The sequence below is a fragment of the Mesoplodon densirostris genome, chromosome 12 (assembly GCF_025265405.1).
Source record: "Mesoplodon densirostris isolate mMesDen1 chromosome 12, mMesDen1 primary haplotype, whole genome shotgun sequence".
NCBI classification, from domain to species: Eukaryota; Metazoa; Chordata; class Mammalia; order Artiodactyla; family Ziphiidae; genus Mesoplodon; species Mesoplodon densirostris.
Window position 1 is genome coordinate 86816674 of NC_082672.1, and position 8043 is coordinate 86824716.

Genomic DNA, 8043 nt, shown 5'->3' on the forward strand with positions numbered 1-8043 from the left:
AGCCACGTTGAGCTGCCGACACGCTCTTGAAACTCCCACCTCTAGACTTCTTGTTACATGAGTAATTAAATGACTTTACTGGTTAAAATACTGCTGGGTGTTTCGTTACGTGCAAGGAAACTCACACAGAGAATAGGGTTTTCCCCAAAGAAGTTTGCCAGCAGTGTGACCCCTTCTTTGTCCCCTTAATGTTGCTATACGTTTAGAACCACAGAACGTCAGAGCTGGAAGTCACTCTATGTCTCCAGTTAACAGATGGTCAAGAAATTCAGACGTGATTCCTCTTTTTAAAAAAAAAATATTTATTTATTTATTTTTGGCTGCGCTGTGTCTCCGTTGCTGCGCGCAGGCTTTCTCTAGTTGCTGCGAACGGGGGCTACTCTTTGTTGCGATGCACGGGATTCTCATTGCGGTGGCTTCTCTTGTTGCAGAGCACGGGCTGCAGGTGCGCGGGCTTCAGTAGTTGTGGCACGCAGGCTCAGTAGTTGTGGCTCGTGGACTCTAGAGCACAGGCTCAGTAGTTGTGGTGCATGGGCTTAGTTGCTCCGCAGCATATAGGATCTTCCCGAACCAGGGATCAAACTCGTGTGCCCTGCATTGGTAGGTGGATTCTTAACCACTGTGCCACCAGGGAAGTCCCCCAGACATGAGCCCCCCCTTGATTGAAGTGATGAATCTTTTTAGCGTAAATGCCTATGGAAAAGGAGAAAGACACACTAGACATTTGAACTTTGGTGTGAATGACTCTATCAAAATCATTCCCAAGAAGCAGGTTTGCCTGTGGACAAAACACATTAAGCGTCAGGAAATTGAGGAGGTTATCTTTTAGAAGGAGAAAGGTACAGAAAGGGGAATCAGAGCTTCCATGATCAGTATCTTCAATTTTTTATTATTTTTAAAATTTTATATTGGAGTATAGTTGATTAGCAATATTGTATTAGTTTCAGGTGTACAACAAAGTGATTCAGTTATACATATCCATGTACCTATTCTTTTTCAAATTTTTCCCCATATTATCTTCAATTTTTTTAAGGCCAGACCTGAAGTAAATTTTTCCACGAATGTCATGTGAGATGAAGAATGCATTCTTGCAAATTGCTTTCCAAAAATGCACAGTAAGCAGTTCCTCCATAGGGCGTGAGACCTCTGGCCTCACCATTCCTGGGCTGCTGGGCCTTACTCTTGGCAACAGAGGCTCTGGTGCTGGCAATGGGGAGGTCACTAGGTTCACAGAACCTCATGAAAGAGATTTACAAAAAACAACAGAGCTAAACTAAATACTATTATAGGGGTATCAGAGACCAGTTTCAAAAGCTGCAAATATTTTCTGAACTCCTGCCATCCGATTCTCCCATAGCCATGTAGATGCAACCCAAATATTCAGTTCGTTTGCATTGTTAGTTTACAAGATTTTTCTTGAAATGTTGACAATCCCTTCTACTTTTTCCCTCAAACTTTTATGAAACTCAAGAGTATTTTGATCAGAGAGAATATAGTCTTCTAACTTAATTATAAAAGTAATACACAGGTACATCCCTATCTGTCTTCGGCATTGCCTAGCCCTAGCTCTATTTAGCAAAGTGTGTGGAACATAGTAGATGCTCAATAAATATTTGTGGGCTAAATGCATGAAGAAATGCAGGAAACTTAGAAAAACAGAATTTTAGAGAAACTCCCTCTTTACATAGGGATTTGTAGACAGTCAAATCTTGTTCCATAAATGTATTTTCTCTTTGTATTTTAAGTTGTCTGCTTCTTTTCCTATAAAGGAGGAAGCCTATGGGACTTGTTATTTCCTGAAAATGGGAATACAGTTTTTGACTGTATTATCCTCCACTAGAACAAGAGACCGAAGGATGGCAAGCTGCTTCCACAAGTTTACACGTTGCTGGAAACAAATCTAAGTTTTCTAACTGCCACTACAAATCCCTCCACTCTGCTATGGAGGTCAGTCTAAGACATTTGGTAGAGTTTTTTTGTTTTTTTTATTTTTTTGTTGTTTATTTATTTTTGGCTGTGTTGGGTCTTCGTTGCTGCACACGGGTTTTCCCTAGTTGTGGCGAGAGTGGGCTACTCTTTGTTGCGGTGCGCGGGCTTCTCATTGCGGTGGCCTCTCCTGTGCAGAGACGGGATCTAAGCGCATGGGCTTCAGTAGTTGTGGCACGCGGGCTCAGTAGTTGTGGCTCATGGGTTCTAGAGAGCAGGCTCAGTCGTTGTGGCGCACGGGCTTAGTTGCTACGCGGCATGTGGGATCATCCCAGACCAGGGCTCGAACCCGTGTCCCCTGCCTTGGCAGACGGATTCTTAACTACTGTGCCACCAGGGAAGCCCAAACATTTGGTAGAGTTTTATAGTTCAGCTAGAACAGTTTTAAAAACTAAAGGAAACAAAGTAAGTCAATAATAAAGGTTCTCCTTCAATTTCTATTACATGTGGCAAATGTAAGTCATGACATATTTTCTTTGCTCACTTGAAGAGTGATTTATGCCCTGATGTTACCAAGCTTGTTTCTGGGGCTGTTGGAGTTGGACGTGCAGCTCTGGAAGTAAATGAAGAGTCTGTCATTGAAACTCTCTGGAAATGTCCTCATTAGCAACATAATTTGGCAAATACAATACTGACGCCGCTGTACCAATCCCAGGTTGGTGTATACACCATTCCAGTAAATCACCTCCTGCAGACCCTCTGCATGGTCAGGGCTGGGATTGTTACTCAGAAACGTTAGGGGAAAAGAACTTAGATAGAGTTTAGTTTTAAATTGCGTCTGGCAGACTATTATAAAATGTTATTACAACAGTCCGCAGGGAGCCCCAAAGAGAGGCAACAGGACCTGAGTTCAAATTACACTCAATTTCTGAACATGGATGTTCCCGTTATTTGTACACTGGATTATCCTTACCTTTGGCAGAATTGTCCTTGGGAAAAAACAGAGAAATAAGGACAGTTTGAAGTTCCAATTTTCCCATCTGATACTGGGTCACCATAAATGATATGATAAAAAATAAAGAAGGATGAGGTGATGGGAGTGACATTTTAAATAGAGTTCTCTAGAGGAGAGGTGTCTCTGAGCAGGGAAGTGGGTGAATTGAGGTTCCAGCTTTGGGCTGCCTAGAAGAAGAAGCTCCAGGCTGTGGGAACAGCAGGTGCAAAGGACCTGGGGCAGGCTTGTGCAAGAGCAGATGCAGGCAGGGGAGTTGTGAGGACCAGCCAGTGTGGCAAGCAGAGTGAGCAAGGGATTGAGTACATGAGTCACGTCAGAAAGACACCTAGCGACACAGTTGTGCAGGACGTGGAGCCCCCAGGAAGGACTTTGGGTTGGTCGGTGCATTTAGAGCGTATTGGCAAAAGAGTGACACAATCCAGATTGCCTTTTAAAACTCTGGCTATAGTTTAAAGACTAAACTATGTGTGTGTGTTTTGTGGGGGGAACGCTAAAAATAGAAATGGGAAAACCACATAGGGGGTTATTATAGAAAACCTCCCCAGAGGTGACTGGGTTTGGACCAGAGACAGGATTCCTGGCTGGGTTGGATACAGGGTGGGAACAAGAGAAAAATGAAGGATAACTCTGGTTAAGAGCCTCATCAACTGAGTAGGACTATAGTGGTCCCTCTTATTTAGGGGGATCTGTTCCAGCACCCCCCAATGGCCCTGCGAATACCTAAATTCTAGGATGCTCAAATCCTTTATATAAAATGGCATAATATTTGCATATAATCTATACACATCCTCCTGTATTCTTTAAATCATCTCTAGGTTACTTAAAATACCTAATATAATGTAAATACTATGCAAATAGTTGCCAGAGTGTGGCAAATTCAAGTTTTGTTTTTTGGAAGTTTCTGGAATTTTTTTTTCTGAATATTTTCAATCCACGGTTGGCTGAATCCACAGAGGCAAACTCACAAGATAGAGGGCTGACTGTATTTATTAAGACGGGAAGGGTTGTGAGAGACGCAGGTTCAGGTGGACATGAGCAGGTCGTCCAGAGGCCAATGTTAGACAGGTGAAGTGTGAAATCTTTGGAGAGCCCCTCTTAGTGAAGGTGACATTGGACCCTGCTCTTTTAAAAAAAATGACATCAAGAGGGAAAAGGCCTAGTAAGATGATCTCACGTGGCTTTCTGAGGCCTCACAGTGTGGGACGCTTGGAGGCCCAGCTGCTATCATAGGCATGGCCAGCTGTTAGTGCCGCTGGTTCATTGAGGTGCTGATGCCAGGGGAAGACACGTGTGCTCAGCCTTCTGCAATAGTACAACACCCAGGAGATGGTGCTGAAGGCCGACACAGTGACTGTCAGGCATTCTAGCAGCCCGAGAATGCCGAGACCAACTATGTGGTCTGGAATAGTGGAAAGGAAACCAACCCAGAGAATCCCACACATTGCAGTCTATTTTTTTTTTTTTTTTTTTTTTTTTTTTTTGTGGTATGCGGGCCTCTCACTGTTGTGGCCTCTCCCGTTGCGGAGCACAGGCTCCGGACAAGCAGGCTCAGCGGCCATGGCTCACGGGCCCAGCCGCTCCGCGGCATATGGGATCTTCCCGGACCGGGGCACGAACCCGTGTCCCCTGCATCAGCAGGCGGACTCTCAACCACTGCGCCACCAGGGAAGCCCCATTGGAGTCTATCTTATTCCTACTTAATAATGTGCACTTACCTCATCCTGCTGTTCATGTCCTACTGCAGCCACCGAAAATATTCCCATGGTTAGAAGACCTGACTGGAAAGACGAACTTGGCTGTCTCGTGGTGCAACAGCGACATCGACGAATATAGACAGACATGCCCCCTAGAAACAGGTCTTTGGGGATCTGCTCAAGTTAAACGAGCAGCAGATAAAGTTTTCGCAGAAGCAGAGGGGCTATGAATTGAAGATGAGGAGTGTGTAACCTTGACAGAGATCGGCCCCCATGGAAAAGAAGGAAACAGCAGCAACGTGGATGGACCTGGAGATGATCGTGCTAAGTGAAGTAAGTCAGACAGAGAGAGACAAATACCATAGGATATCACTTAGGAATCTAAAAAAAAGATGAAAATGAACTTATTTACGAAATAGAAATAGACACACAGACATAGAAAACAAACTTATGGTTACCAAAGGGGAAAGTGGGGAGGGATAAATTAGGAGTTTGAAATTAACATATACACACTACTATATATAAAATAGATAAACAACAAGGACCTGTTGTATAGCACAGGGAAATATACTCAATATTTTGTAATAACCTATAAGGGAAAAGAATCTGAAAAAGAATAGATAGATAGATAGATAGATGACTGAATCATTTTGCTCTACACCTGAAACTAACACAACATTGTGAATCAACTATACTTCAATTTAAAAAAAAGAAAAAAAAATCCTAATCCAAGCATTCATTTTTCTCATCCTTAAAAAAAAAGAGAGATCGGCCCAAAGTATGGACTGTACAAACAGAACAGATGCGGTCTTTGTCTGAAGCTAAGTCTGTGGAAAATACTGTTGCAAAGTCAAAATTAAGGCTAAGAAAAGATCTCTAATCCAGACTGATCTAGATGATGATGTAATTGCCCTACATCAGAGGTGTTTGGGGGATGCTGAGGTAACCGTGACTCAAGATATTTTCAGCAGGGGAGAGAGGAGGATCGGAAGTAGTTTCCAAGACTATCTCTGCAATTCTGTAAAGGCCAGAGAAGAATGGAATGTACCTGAACAGTGGACTGGCCCAAATACAGCACCTGTGGATCCCGTGTTACCAAGTACCCTTTCCCAGGTGCCTGCAACACACAGGACCAGGAAAGAGTCCAAGGAAAAGAAGAAACAGAACGCTTCAAAACTGACGCTACACCACCTCCCGCAGGAGGCCACTGAAACCAGTAACAGAGGAGGATGCCTCTGCCCATGAGACTCAGAGTCCTGAGCGTGGTCAGCTCTGAGACCAATTTCTCAAGCCAAGCTTCCCTCAAACCAGAAGAAAGGATCTCGAGCATCCACCATCCTAAGTCAGGCAGCGATACCACATTGATAACGATGCTTAATGCAAAAGACTTTCTACAGGATCTGAAATGTGTCCCATCAGATGAAAGCAAAAGCAAGGCTGACAATAAGAAAATGAAACTATAGGGTTTCCCTGGTGACGCAGTGGTTGAGAGTCTGCCTGCCGATGCAGGGGACACGGGTTCGTGCCCCGGTCCAGGAAGATCCCACATGCCACGGAGCAGCTGGGCCCGTGAGCCATGGCTGCTGAGCCTGTGAGTCCGGAGCCTGTGCTCCGTAACGGGAGAGGCCACAGCAGTGAGAGGCCCGCGTACCACAAAAAAAAAAAAAAAAAAAAAAAAAAAAAGAAACTATAATTCAGAGAAGGAAAGAGAGGATGCAGCCAGAGGGCAGGACAATTATTGTCCCAGTTCCTTATGGAGTAGTAACCAGACCCTTAAGTGCATTTCTTGTTTAGTTAAAAAAAATTGTTTTTAAAAAAATTTTTTGGCTATGCTGCACATCTTGCGGATCTTAGTTCCCTGACCAGGGATCGAACTCAGGCCCTGGCAGTGAAAGCGCGGAGTCCTAACCACTGGACCACCAGGGAAGTCCCTAAGTACATTTCTTAAGAGTAGAAGGACCAGGTTGTAACAGTTTGGGTTCAGAGTCCCTCCTGGCAGTTAAAAGATTGGCTGTGGCTTTTGCCTGATGGTTCACTAGTTGATACATTTGCTAAAGCTAAAGATTATCTCAAGGCTGGCGAAGTTTGTCTGGATCCAAATGTTCAGCAATGTGATATAACGGTATTAGACCTCTCAGCTATCACAAACCTCCTTTGGATAGATCACTTTTCTTACAGCTCTGAGAAACCTTTACAGCTACACAGTAAAGCACACATCCCACCTGAGATTCTGAATTAGTTGGTTTCTCCTTTGTCTGGAAATTGGGATTAAGAAACATGAATATATTTTATACAGGGGATATATGTATATGTGTGGCTGATTCACTTTGCTGTATTGCAGAAACTAACACAACACTGTAAAGCAACCATACTCCAATAAAAAAAATAATGAAATAAACGTTTAAAAATTAAAATTTTTAAAAAATTAAAAAGAAAAACACGGATATACCTTGACCTAAAGGCTAAGAGTCAAGTTTTATAAATTAAACTTTTATAAATTAAAATTAAATTATAAATTAAGTTTTTATTAAAAAAAAACTTTAAAAAGATGAAGTTCACAGATTGCTCTCTTACAAGACCTAATTTAACCCTTTGTGGAGAACCCTGACGAACATACTTAGGTTCTGTGACTTTTATCTTTTCCCGTTACCTCCCCCAACGTCTGATAGTCTTTTTTGTTTTGTTTTTTTTGTGTGTGTGTGTGTGGTACGCGGGCCTCTCACTGCTGTGGCCTCTCCCATTGCGGAGCACAGGCTCTGGACGCGCAGGCTCAGCGGCCATGGCTCACGGGCCCAGCCGCTCCGCGGCATGTGGGATCTTCCCAGTCCGGGGCACGAACCCGCGTCCCCTGCACCGGCAGGCGGACTCTCAACTACTGCGCCACCAGGGAAGCCCGTCTTTATTTCTTCATCGTCCCAGAAGTCCCTCCTCTCCTCCCCCCTTGGGTTCCGGGCCTGGCACAGAGTCGACGCTTCCTCCAAACTACCACCACTGTGATGCTATGGCACAGGGAAGCGCAGCTTGAGAAACAGGATATTGTTTATTGTTCTTATTGCAAGTTTTGTGATGACCACGATTGCCATTTAGAACATGATAGCCTCACCACTAGCCCGTAGTCTAACCTCTGAATGATCTGTGTCTAATCACAGAGCGGAGTGGTAGGTCCGTAAATGTCACCCCACTCCACGGCTCTGATATATGCCCTCGTTAAGGTCGAGGAGAGGAAAGTTAAATATCAGGGTTGAGCTCCTGAGCAATCATGTCATTTCTATTGATCACCTAATGAAAATTTCTGGCATTTAACAGTGAAGACATAAGTTTACCTGGGGCTGCCAGCTGCTACAGCTGTCCTCAGCTGGCTACAGCCAAGAAAGGCTTTCACCATAACTTTAATTTTAACTTTAAGAT

General features: G+C 43.9%; 1 pseudogene; it reads left to right on the forward strand.

Annotated features, from left to right (window-relative positions):
- Positions 1-646: 646 nt before the first annotated feature.
- Positions 647-6869, forward strand: LOC132499887 (parafibromin-like; annotated as a pseudogene).
- Positions 6870-8043: the final 1174 nt, after the last annotated feature.